Source organism: Saccostrea echinata, unplaced genomic scaffold (genome assembly GCF_033153115.1).
Source record: "Saccostrea echinata isolate AGI-Se365-2 ecotype Australia unplaced genomic scaffold, CSIRO_AGI_Sech_v1 ptg000025l, whole genome shotgun sequence".
NCBI classification, from domain to species: Eukaryota; Metazoa; Mollusca; class Bivalvia; order Ostreida; family Ostreidae; genus Saccostrea; species Saccostrea echinata.
This window is the reverse complement of record NW_026889774.1, coordinates 7,564,192-7,576,321: the sequence shown is the minus strand read 5'-3', so window position 1 is coordinate 7,576,321 and position 12,130 is coordinate 7,564,192.

The following is a 12,130-nucleotide window of genomic DNA, read 5'->3' as shown; positions in this document are numbered from 1 at the left end:
ATACCATACAAATGAAAAATAGGGAATGCAAATGAAAAATTATACAATACGAATGGAAAATTATACAATACAACTGTAAAATTATACAATAAAAATGAAAAATTATACAATACAAAAGAAAAATTATAAAATACAAATGGAAATATACAAAAAAAAATTAAATTGGAAAATTTTACGTCACAAATAAAAACCAGAAGTCTCTGACGAGACTGTAGCTCTACTGGTTGTACTAATAAAGGAAGATAAAGTAACACTTGGACTTGAAACTTTGTAACAGTAATAAAGAGAATAATGATCCTTGGTTAAGTCTCTTTTTGTGGCAAGATTTATTACAATCAGACTAAAACTGTAGGAGGAGTAGCTTTTAAAACAATTTTACAGAAATTTCGATTTAAGTAACCATGGCAACATCATTCAACAAAATCAAAAAACAATAACATCAATTATGTATCTAAGTGTAGTTTACTTGTATGCCACGTTATACTGAAATCAGACAAAAAGTGTAGGAGAAGTAGCGTTTTGAAAGTATTTCAAGAAAATTTCTATTTTTAGTAACCATGGCAACAACGTTCATCGAAATCCAAAACTGGTTCAGAGAATTATGTATCTTAGTGTAGTTTACTTGTGTGCCAAGTTATACTAAAATCAGACCAAAACTGTAGGATGAGTAGCATTTTGAAGGTATTTCAAGGAAATTTCTATTTTTAGTAACCATGGCAACAACATTTATCAAAATCAAAAACTGATACACAGAATTATGCATCTTAGTATAGTGTACTTGTGAGCCAAGTTATATTGAAATCAGATCAGAACTGTAGAAGGAGTTTGAAAGAATTTCACAAAAATTTCTATTTTTAGTAATCATGGCAACACCGTTCATTGAAATCAAAAATCGATACATAGAATTATGTATCTTAGTATAGTCTACTTGTGTGTTAAGTTATATTGATACCAGACCAAAACTGTAGGAGGAGTAGCATTTTGAAAGTACTTCCCAGAAATCTCTATTTTTAGTAACCATGGCAACACCGTTCATTGAAATCGAAAACCGATACACAGAATTATGTATCTTAGTGTAGTCTACTTATGTACCAAGTAATATTGAAATCAGACCAAAACTGTAGGAGGAATAGCGTTTTGAAAAATTGTTTACAGACGGACAGACAGACGGACGGACACCTTACTATCGCATAAGCTCTTCTGGTCTCTGACAGTAGAGCTAAAAATATAGAATACAAATAAAAAAAAAATATACAATACAAATCGAAAATTATACAATACAAAAAATAATAAAATCAACAAATTTGAGTACATGAATTATACTATTACATGTATATTTCAATACAATGGATATATTTAACTTTAAAAGGTTATAAAAACGTTACTTCTGGTTTTGATATGGATTTTTGCACGCCGGACTGAAACGTGGAATGGGTTTTCGGACCGGTCATCCGTACGCGTATTGCACAATGCGGTACTACTAGTTTAAGATAAATGTATTATATTGTATATGTTAAAATGAATCTTGTCTTCCATTGTTTAGCTAGTGTAGATATCCCATACTTCCAGTATTCCAGATATTCCATCTTTTAAAAGTTTCTCAGGGTTATCTCTCTTCAAGCATGAGAGAATTTGGTATCTCCCAAATGCCCACATAAGCTCGGGATTTCTTTTCTTTCTTTTTCTGTGATAGTTAATTTATTTCTGCTTATGTTAAAATTTCCTAAAATATACTAATTTCAACAATATCGAATAATCCTATTAATAGTATTGTAAATTGTATTGATGGTAACGTGCATCGGATATTTATAGGGTTTATCGAAATAAAGTTTAAAAAGATGACCTTGTCAACAGTACTTCAAACAACCTTTCGTTCTTTCCCTTCTGCCCAATGAAAAACAAAATTAAAAACGGCAGATGTTCTAGTCCCAATACAGAGACACCAATATACACAACAAAACAAGAAAACATTGATGTAACCATCAATTGTCACCCTGGAAATAAATAAAGTAAACAATGGAAATGAGTCTTGATCATCGAACCGCTTCGATATGTGTGAAAAAGGCATGCGTCTAAATGATGGAGACGATAGTCGAGAATATTTTGAAAACTTATAGTCGGATGAAAATCGAACAAAAACGATACCCTTTTAAACTTTATCAATTCCTCAAGTAAATGTTGGCTGCATGAAATATAATTTGAAACCAGACACATGCATCACCTATTTTCAAAAATGTCTTTCACTTTAAGAATATAAAACACGAACTGTGTAAAGTACATTTTTACGTTTTTATGCGATAAGTAAAATTCGATGTTCTAAAAAAAGGGACCTGTCGTTTTTTCGATAGTAAATGATAAGCAACTTTATATATTAAATATGAAAAACATATATATTTTTACAGATTCACTTTATAGAAGTAAATATATTGTGTATCTCGTAATTTATAAAGGAAAAGAACATTCTGATTAACAATCTTTTTAATGTTTAGAAAACCTTTAATTCTGAATAACTTCTCCCACCTCAATCCCCATATACCAACTCTTAAACTTATATGTATAGAGCAGCCCGGTCCTCCGGGCTGCAATTACTTTAAGAAGAGTTGACAAGTGGTTTATGGACGGTTTTCGTAAGCTTGTACCGTACCAAAGAACGAATTTTCACTATCAGTATATAACCTTAAATTATAGATAATTATAAATTCAAGTATTTTCTACTGAAAACAGTATTTGCCAATATTCCAACGAAAGATATACTCAATTGCCTTTGAATTGCTATGTTTTATATTAAAATTAATGGTTCAATACTATAGCTGAACAACGTTTCAAAGACCAGTATATACAGAAATGGCAAAGCAATATATGCGATTCGTCCAAATATGTCAACTGCTGACTCCAGTGTATTAATTAAATTCTTTTATATTGTCTTGTATATATTATACATAGAACCTCATATACCACTAAGTGGATCAAAAGAAATAAATTGAACTTAGCCGATCAGGACAAAGGCTCACGGCGGGTGTGACAGGTCGACAGGGGATGCCTACACCTGCACCTTCTTCTGATGTTCTCAGGTCCGTGTTTTACTCTCATCTGTATAATCAATTGGACTTTTGAGCACTTTTCATTCTATTTACATTTTATGAAATGGTGTCAATGTCGGTATTCATCATAAACTTGTGTATGCTTTCATACGTCACATATGCATTCCTCGTGACAAGACCTTCCTTTAGATACCAACAACTTTGACCTTGACCTTGAAGTTTGACCTACTTTTGAAAAACTTTAACCTTGGCCATAACTTTTCAACAATTGGTTTTAAGGCTTTCATACTTCAAATGCATATTTCTTGTGACAAGACCTTCTTCAGGATATCAGCAATTTTGGCATTGACCTTGACCTTGGAGTTTAACCTACTTTTAAAAAAAATTAACATTGACCATAACATTTGAACGTTTGGTTCTAAGGCTTTCATATTTCACCACCATGTGTATCACTTGTGACAAGAACTTCCCTCGGGCACCATTTGACCTTGACCTTGCCGTTTTACTTACTTTGAAAAAACTTTAACCTTCGCCATAACTTTTCAACGGTTTGTACTATGGCTTTCATATTTCACAGGTATATTCCTCGAGACAAGACCTTTTTTGAGTACCAACATTTTTGATTTCTTGACCTGGAGTTTGACTTGCATTTGACAAACTTTAACCTTCGCCATAAGCTGCCATACGGGGGCATCAGTGTTTCACAAACACATCTTGTTCGGAGTAAAGAAAGAGGCTTGGTAGAACATTCACTAGACCCAAATATGTATCTCTGCAAGGTTTTTAAAGACGTTTTGGAATCCTGTATACATGTAGGTATATATAGCTATATGGCAATTCAAACTCATTTTGGTTATTTAAGATATTTAAAACTGATATATGATTTCGAAGAAACTCTTCCTTTGAAAGAGAACTATAAGCTGGATTACCACGTAGAACACAACTGTAATATTGAGCATACAGACTGTTGTTACAAACTTGTCACCTTAATCCAGTATATATTGATGTTTCCTATCTAATTCTTTTACCTAAAGACAAAAAAACAAAAAAACAAAAAACAAAAAAATTGGCACGCACAAATACGAAAGCCCATTTAGGACCTATCAAAAATATTTTTGAATTCGATATAACGAATTGTCGAATTTGTTACAACGAATTTTAATTCGTTATAATAATTTCTTTAAATTCGTTATAATGAATTCAATCTGTTATAACAGATTTGTTGAATTCGTTATAACGAATTCAAAAATTACAAACGTTTAAATCGTACAAACGAATTTCTAAATTATACTCATGCAAGAAGTTAAACAAAAGAGAAAAAAACCCTTTGAAAACCGGTGACATGACATTAATATTTGCCACCTAAATATGACTAAAATACTACCGACTCAGCGTTAAACAGCAAATAATTAATCGATCAAACATTCAAAAGAGGTTTTATGTAAGAAGTTTGACAATATCAAATAAGTTGTGTAAGATATTTTAACTATGAGCATGAATCTATATTTTTAATGTTAGATCTGAAATTATGCCAGTTTGACAAAAGTTAAATCCGATATTTTGTAGACTGGTCCTGTTATGCCCAACTATTTAACCAATAGTTCAGTGACGATTTAAAACCTCATTAAGTTTTACTAACTTATGCTACTCGAACAATTGTTATATAGCAAATTATGTGTCAAGTATTATGGATTCCTTTTCAATGAGGTAATAAGGCGCTACAGCCGTGTGAGAAAATGACGAGGAAGAATAATTGTGAGTAACTTTCACACGTTCTTTTTTACGTTAGGCCATTCCAAGTTTTTTCTATGTTTAGCGTCTACCCATCTTTTAAAAACCTACCTACCTATTCCCAAAAAACACATAAGCCAAATAATAAAACAGAAACTATATATTCTTTAAAATGACGTCGTTCAAAGCATTTGATTTCATAAATCTATTATTCTCGAAGAACTATTCTTTAGGAAAAACAAGGTATTAAATGCTTAAAATATACCTAATATGACATATTGTGGACAGATACTTAGAGAAATTGATAGAATTTAAAGATTATGACCAGAACAATTTCAGGATTCCTGATTTTTTTTTTTTCTGATATGGGGTGTCTTAAACCAAGGCGCACGTGGACGCTAAACATAGAAAAAACTTGGAATGGCCTTACACTGTAGTTAAGAGTGCTCCGTGGTGACAAAACATGTTGAATTTAAAAGTAAGTAACATGAGTTCCATGTAATCAAATGGAATGAAAAACGACAAAATGAATGTTTTTGTACTTGAAAATGTGAATCATTAATCTTTTAAAATTGGTATTATGAAGAGCCATATTGTCCATCGTACATTGTAGGTCAATTCAAACACCCGAACATGCCTGGTAGTGTGCAACCCTAGAAGCATCATTCATGTATATTGAGATACCTGAGGGATAATAGTAAGTTTCTTTGGAATGGACCTGCTCCAAAAACCTTTACTTGGTAACTCATCTGGAAAATGTAGGTCGCATCCGAAGCTGGTCTGGTTGTGTGCATCCCTAGATATTTCAATGCAAGTTTGGTTCAGTTGTGGCTTATAATTACTAAGGACTGAGACCTGCATCAATAACTTTTATCTGCTCCAAAATCTTTAACCTGCTCATTTTAGGCTGAAAATGCTGCATCTGAACCTTACTGGTAACAATAAGACACTCTAAATGCACCATCAAGGTAACTCTGATCAATATAGAGCGTAGAAGACTTTGAAAAAAAAATCTCCAAAATCTTTAAACAGGGATGCCGACCTGAGGGTATAACATCGGCTCCCTCAAATTCGTTGATATGAGCAAAAAGGGTTATTTAAGAGGTAAATAGAACTTGAGTGTAATTTTTTTCTTGCAGCTCCTTTACACAGAATATAACTTTTATTATTTCTTAAAGATTTGGTTCAAAATAATCGTGCAAAACGAAATTAACCAGCAAGGCATATATAACTGGCACTAAATCTTTTGTGAAATGTGCCATACAAACCACCCTCTCCCCGTTAAACAATGGTTCAATTGAAAGTTATATCAAATAATGCATAATACCGTTAATATCGTAACCATATAAAAAGCGGTTAAAAAAAAAACAAAACCACACACACACATTTTCTAAACTCGACCCCTTGCAAATTTACAAGAAGTAAGCTATTCTACAAGTTATTAAGTTTCACTTTCGATATATAAACCCTTGGTTTGCAAAGATTACAATGATAGCTACAAAAATGATTAAAAGACGTGAATTCATGGTCATGTCTTTGCTAGATACAAACTCAACCAAACACTAAGTCATAAATGAAAAAAAAAATTTTTTGTTTGCTCTCGCTCAACAAAACTGAAAATTGGTTGTTTCTCTTTTTTGTTCAATTTCTCTTTGAATGGAGAAAATATTGTATGAAATACATTTTTTAGCAGGAAAAAAAATTAGAAAAAGAGAAGAGACCTTTGTGACAAATTATAAATTGGCATGCCATTATAAATACGAAAACAAACGAAATTTTCACTCTTATTTTCTGATGATAATTTTTTTCACTGAAAGAGGAAATACCCGATTTTTACCACTTGATGTTGAATTCCAGTGCGCAAGTTAACATATTTTTAAATGTGGTTGTTTCTTAACAATAATTTGACAGCCAGTACATTTTTGAAAGAATTGTCCAAAATCGTTAGATCCAAGTTGGCCGAAGATAACGAATTCGATTCATAATTGGCGGCCAAGACTTGAGTGTTCATCTTCTTAAACGTTTTCCCATCAATCACTCGCTGCTTGCAACAAAGTTAATCAGCTCGGTATTTACTGAAGGGAACAACTTATACAAATATAGTAAAGATTGCTCAAGATTAATAAATATTGATCAACAGCTTGTCGAGAAATCATCAAACATAAATATTTTTTATGGTCTAACTCGCAGCATTGGTCACTCACTGTCCTTTCCATAATAACATCGGATATCAACATTAATCATCCTTTATCAAATTACTTTGTAAAAAAAATGTCAGGTTAATTTTGAACCATTTCCAATTTCAAAATGTTGTATTAATAAGAGAATTAATGAGAAACTTATTTGAAAAATAACGTGTATTTCCCAACCCGGTTTTCTATCCTGTTTAGTTCTTGAGATTTGATAAGTACATATACATGCATTTTGCATTGACTTCAGACATTCTTTAAGCGAAACAAAATGTATTGCTTTAACGTGTAATTTGCGAAAGGTATTTTGCAGTTAAGTGGCTTTTTGTTTTGATTCGTGATCCTGAAAGTCATTAATTAGATCTGTCCTGAAAGTTAACGGAGCATTGGACAAAGCATTCATAAAAAAGATGCAGACGATTGACTTCTGCATACCATACTGTACAAAATCGTTTTTGTTCCATTGGATAATTATTATAAAAAAAAAAAGATAAATTAAAAAATATTATTGCTGCACTGTATTGCTTGAATAATACCTATTGTTCAAAAGTTATGGCCAAGATTAAAGTTTTTCAAAAGTAGGTCAAACTCCAAGATCAAAGGGTCAAAGTTGTTGGTACATGTATCTATAGGAATACATATGTGGAGTATGAAAACCCTAGCACTAACTGTTCGAAAGTTATGGACAAGGTTAAAATTTTTCAAAATTGAAGTAGGTCAAACTCCAAGGTCAAGGTCAAAAGGTCAAAGTTGTTTGTATCCAAAGGAAGGTCTTGTCACATGAAGTAAACATGCAAAATATGAAAGACCTAGCACAAACTGTTCAAAAGTTATGACCAAGATTAAAGTTTTTTCAACAGTAGGTCAAGATCAAAGGGTCAAAGATGTTGGTATCCAAAGAAAGGTCTTCTCACAAGAAATACACATGTGAAGTTTGAAAGCCCAAGCCTGATGTGTTCAAAAGTTATGGCATGGCCAAGGTTAAAGTCTCATAAAATTTTGCAAAAGTGGGTCAAACTCCAAGGTCAAAGTCAAATATGATGGTGTCCAAAGAAAGGTCTTGTCACAAAAATGCAAGGAATACACATGTGAAATATGAAAGCCATAGCTCCAACCAATTAAAAGTTATGGGCAAGGTTAAAGTTTTTTGCAGACAGATAGACAGACAAACAGGGCAAAAACTATATGCGGCCCCATCCTACCCCTGGGGGTCATCATTTGAACAAATTTGAATCTACACTACCTCAGGATGCTTCCAAATAAATATGACCAATCATGGCTTTGCTGTTCTTGAGAAGATTTTTTTCCTATATATTCCTATGTAAACCTTTGATCGCCCATTGTGACCCCACTCTACCCCCGGGGGTCATGATTTGAACAAACTTGAATCTACATTACCTGAGGATGCTTCCATATAAGTTTCATATTTTCAAGCACATTGGTCCTTGAGAAGATTTTTAAATGATGCCATTAATTTTTCACGAATTCATAATTATCTCCCCTTGGATGAAGGCGTGGCCCTTCATTTGAACAAACTTGAATCCCCTTTGCCCAAGGATACTTTGTGGCAAGTTTAGTTGAAATTGGCCTAGTGGTTCTTGAGAAGATTAAAATGTGAAAAGTTAACAACGACAACGACAGACAACGGACAAATTTCGATCAGAAAAGCTCACTTGAGCCTTCGGCTCAGGTGAGCTAAAAATTGCAGACTAAAAATGTGATTCATCCCACAAGACTCCCTTTACTGCATAAATTGAATTGACTGTCCTGCTTTACCACGTATCACATAAGCCACTGACTTCTTTATGCCGAGATTTTCTACATTAGTTTCGAGATAAGCCTTTTTATTTTTAAGAGTAACATTCTTCCAAGATCTGTAGAAAATCTAAAACCACAAAGAATTTACACAATTCAATTGAACACTAAGAGCATGGAATTGCATCACGACAAATCATTCAGGCTATCACATATAGTTATATTTTCAAACCGAAGGACTCAAAACATATTGGTGAGCAAAGAGAGAAAGAATAGAAAAAAGTGACTAGAAAAGACAGGAATGATTGATTGATTGTATTGTTTTACTTCCCGTTCGAGAATTTTTCACTTATATAGAGATGTCACCATATATAGCTGAAGGGCTTCAAATTTAAACCTTTACTCGGCACTCAGGGTCATTGAGCAGTGAGGGATCTTTATCGTACCAACGCCTGTCGTGAGACGGGGCCTCAATTTTGAAGGTCTCATTTGAAGGACCCGCAACTTTCACTTCAAAGTGCCGAGAGCTTGGCGAAGGAATGGTTGCTACCTATTTTCTTATCGACTTCGGTCAGTCACGGCCAGGACTCGAGCCCACGACCTTCCGATCACGAAGACAGGAATGAATCAAACCTTTATGATATTCCTTTTAGTGTGGAACGTGAAGTTAACGAACTGTGATCATTCTAAAAGGTCCATTTAAATAATACCAACCATGAGCAGAGTCAACATGAACCAGCTGAAAACAGAGGTTGAGTCAGGCGCAACAGAGGAGCAAGCATCCCATATTGCCTTCCATACTCGCCGTTTTTGTCATGATCGGGTGAACGGTATGTGGTGATTTAGCATGATTTTAGTGACTGAGGACTTGCTTCCACCTGCTGGATGCCTGTCTGTTCAACTTACAACTGATGAAAGTCCATGATTTTCCAGTTCTCTATGCACTGCATAATGATTTTAATGTTTGGGTTGATTATGAGGACTGTCATCGACTATTTTAAGAAATCAAAATACATGCATTTCTTCAATGATGCATTAAACAAAGAAAAAAAGCAAGGATTTATTAGCCATGGTTCCATCAACGTTCTTTTATATATACATGTTAAAGAAAAACACGATAGTTATACATGTATTTATATTCTAGGAAAAGGCTTTCTTGTCTTTTGCTTAAATTTTTCCAACATAGAGAAAAGGACAAAAATACTTCTAAAGTTTGCATCTATGTTGCTGAAGATTTCAGTTTGCAGGTCAGCTGACGTACTTCTATTCTTGTTTGCCACTAATTTTATAAACATGTTAGTTTTCTCCAAAGCAGGGCATATTAAAATTTGCCTCAAAGCATCCCTTCAAAGTGTTGGGGGGGGGGGGGGGTAAGATTCGTTTGTTGTTTAACGTCCCTCTCAAGAATTTTTCACTCATATTGAGACGCCGCCACTTGTCGGTGGAGGGCTGCAAATTTAGACCTATACTCGGCAATCAGGGTCATTGAGCAGTGAGGGATCTTTTTCGTGCCAGCACCAACTGCGGTAAGGGACCTCGGTTTATACAATCTAATCCGAAGGACCGGTCTCCACGTCCCGCAGTGGGATTCGAACCTGCGACGTAAGATTCAACTCCTTACACCGCGACTCTAGAGCAAACGCTCTAACTACTGCACCACGTGGGCGAAGGGGATTTAAGAGGTTTTTGTCTTCAAATAAAAGGGCAACCTACATATAATGGGTTGTAGAGATATATGAAATTTGATAATTTCCACGTTAAGAATTCTGTTGCCAAATAATTTGGTGACTCAGTCTTTATAGTAGATTCAAGTTATAATTATTTAAACAAATTTCAATTTACAGGTTATAATATGCAGGAATATCTCTAGAGCTGCAATCATTCTTAAACAACATGGCTTCAAATTGACAGAGAAATACTCAAGTATTTTATCGTAATTCTATCGTGGAGTGCATGTAGATTCAAATTTCCACATCCTGATCCTAGGAAAAGGGTTCAAAGTTTTAGTTAATAACTAGAATAAGCATCCAAAGTGTATTATGCATTTATTAAAAGGAACTTGGATCTAATTCTACAAGTGGTAATCCAACTTATACTCATAGTTCCCTTTCTAAGGATGAAATTCTCTAAAACCATATCATTTTTAAAAAAAATTTAATACTCCAAACATCCAAACTGAATTCAAATAACAATACCAATATTGGACTCCAAAACTCCATAAAAATCCTGACAGATACATAGAGGGTTCTAGTGAATGTTTTACCAAGCCTCTTATTTACTCCCCAAGAAAAAATCAACAGAAGTAAAAGAGACACTTCAGGAGATTTGTTCAGACGACATTTTCGAGAAGTGGTGTAAATCAAATGTCGATATTTTATTTTCAAGGACCTTAAGTTTTATAAAAATTAAAAGTACATTTTTCCCCAAAATCAGTAGCATCGAAACATATAACTTCTCAACACTTTATACAATCATTTTCCCACTATAAATTCGTGATCGGGAGGCCCGGGTTCGATTCTCATTCGATCGCCGCGCCGCGTCAAACCTAAGATGTAAACATAGTTGGTGACTGTTCCTTCACCAAGCGCCCGGCTCTAGATGTGAAAGTCACGGGTCTTTCGGATCAGACCTTGAAAATCCGAGGTTGGCACGATAAAGAATACCCACTGCTCAAAGACCCTGAGTGCGAGTATGGGTCTAAATTTGAAGCCCTTCGCGGGCCTATGGTGAAGTCTCTATATGAGTGAAAGTTCTGGAATGGAACGTTTAACAACATACAATCAATCAATCCCACTATAAATTAAAGATCGGTCTTTTTGACATCATAGACAACTGCTTCTTCAATTAAAATGGTACACGTAAATCTGCATACTTTTACATTGGTCATCTGCAAACTTATTTTGTCGAAAGCATTCTGATTCTGGCAAGGTTGAAATTATGTAAACATTGTAGAAAAGTTCTTCAAACAATCTGTCGGAGCCCCCATAGGTATTAATTCTGTCCAGTTATTAACACAATTGGGTTTTTTTTTATTCTTATGAAACAGAATTTATACAAAAACCTCAACATAGAGAGATTTAAGGTAAGGTTTGCGATTACAGGGAGATAACTCTTATGAATCACTTAAGCGTTTGAAACCGGCGAAATTTAAACCAGCAATAATTAGCATTCAATCGCTAATGAATTTCGGCTGTGAAACACCATGACATGAAATGATGAACACAAACAAAGGACATTTCCAGTTGAAAATCGTATAGGCCTAACAATTTAAAGTTAAGGAATCTCAGAAGAATTTAGCGGACAAATGCTTAGCGTGATGCACGATTGATGACGCAATAAAAGAGCACTAGTTTATTTTCAATAAGGAACTGCGCAAGTTGCACGGTTATTCAAGTCAGCAGGAGCAAAGAATCA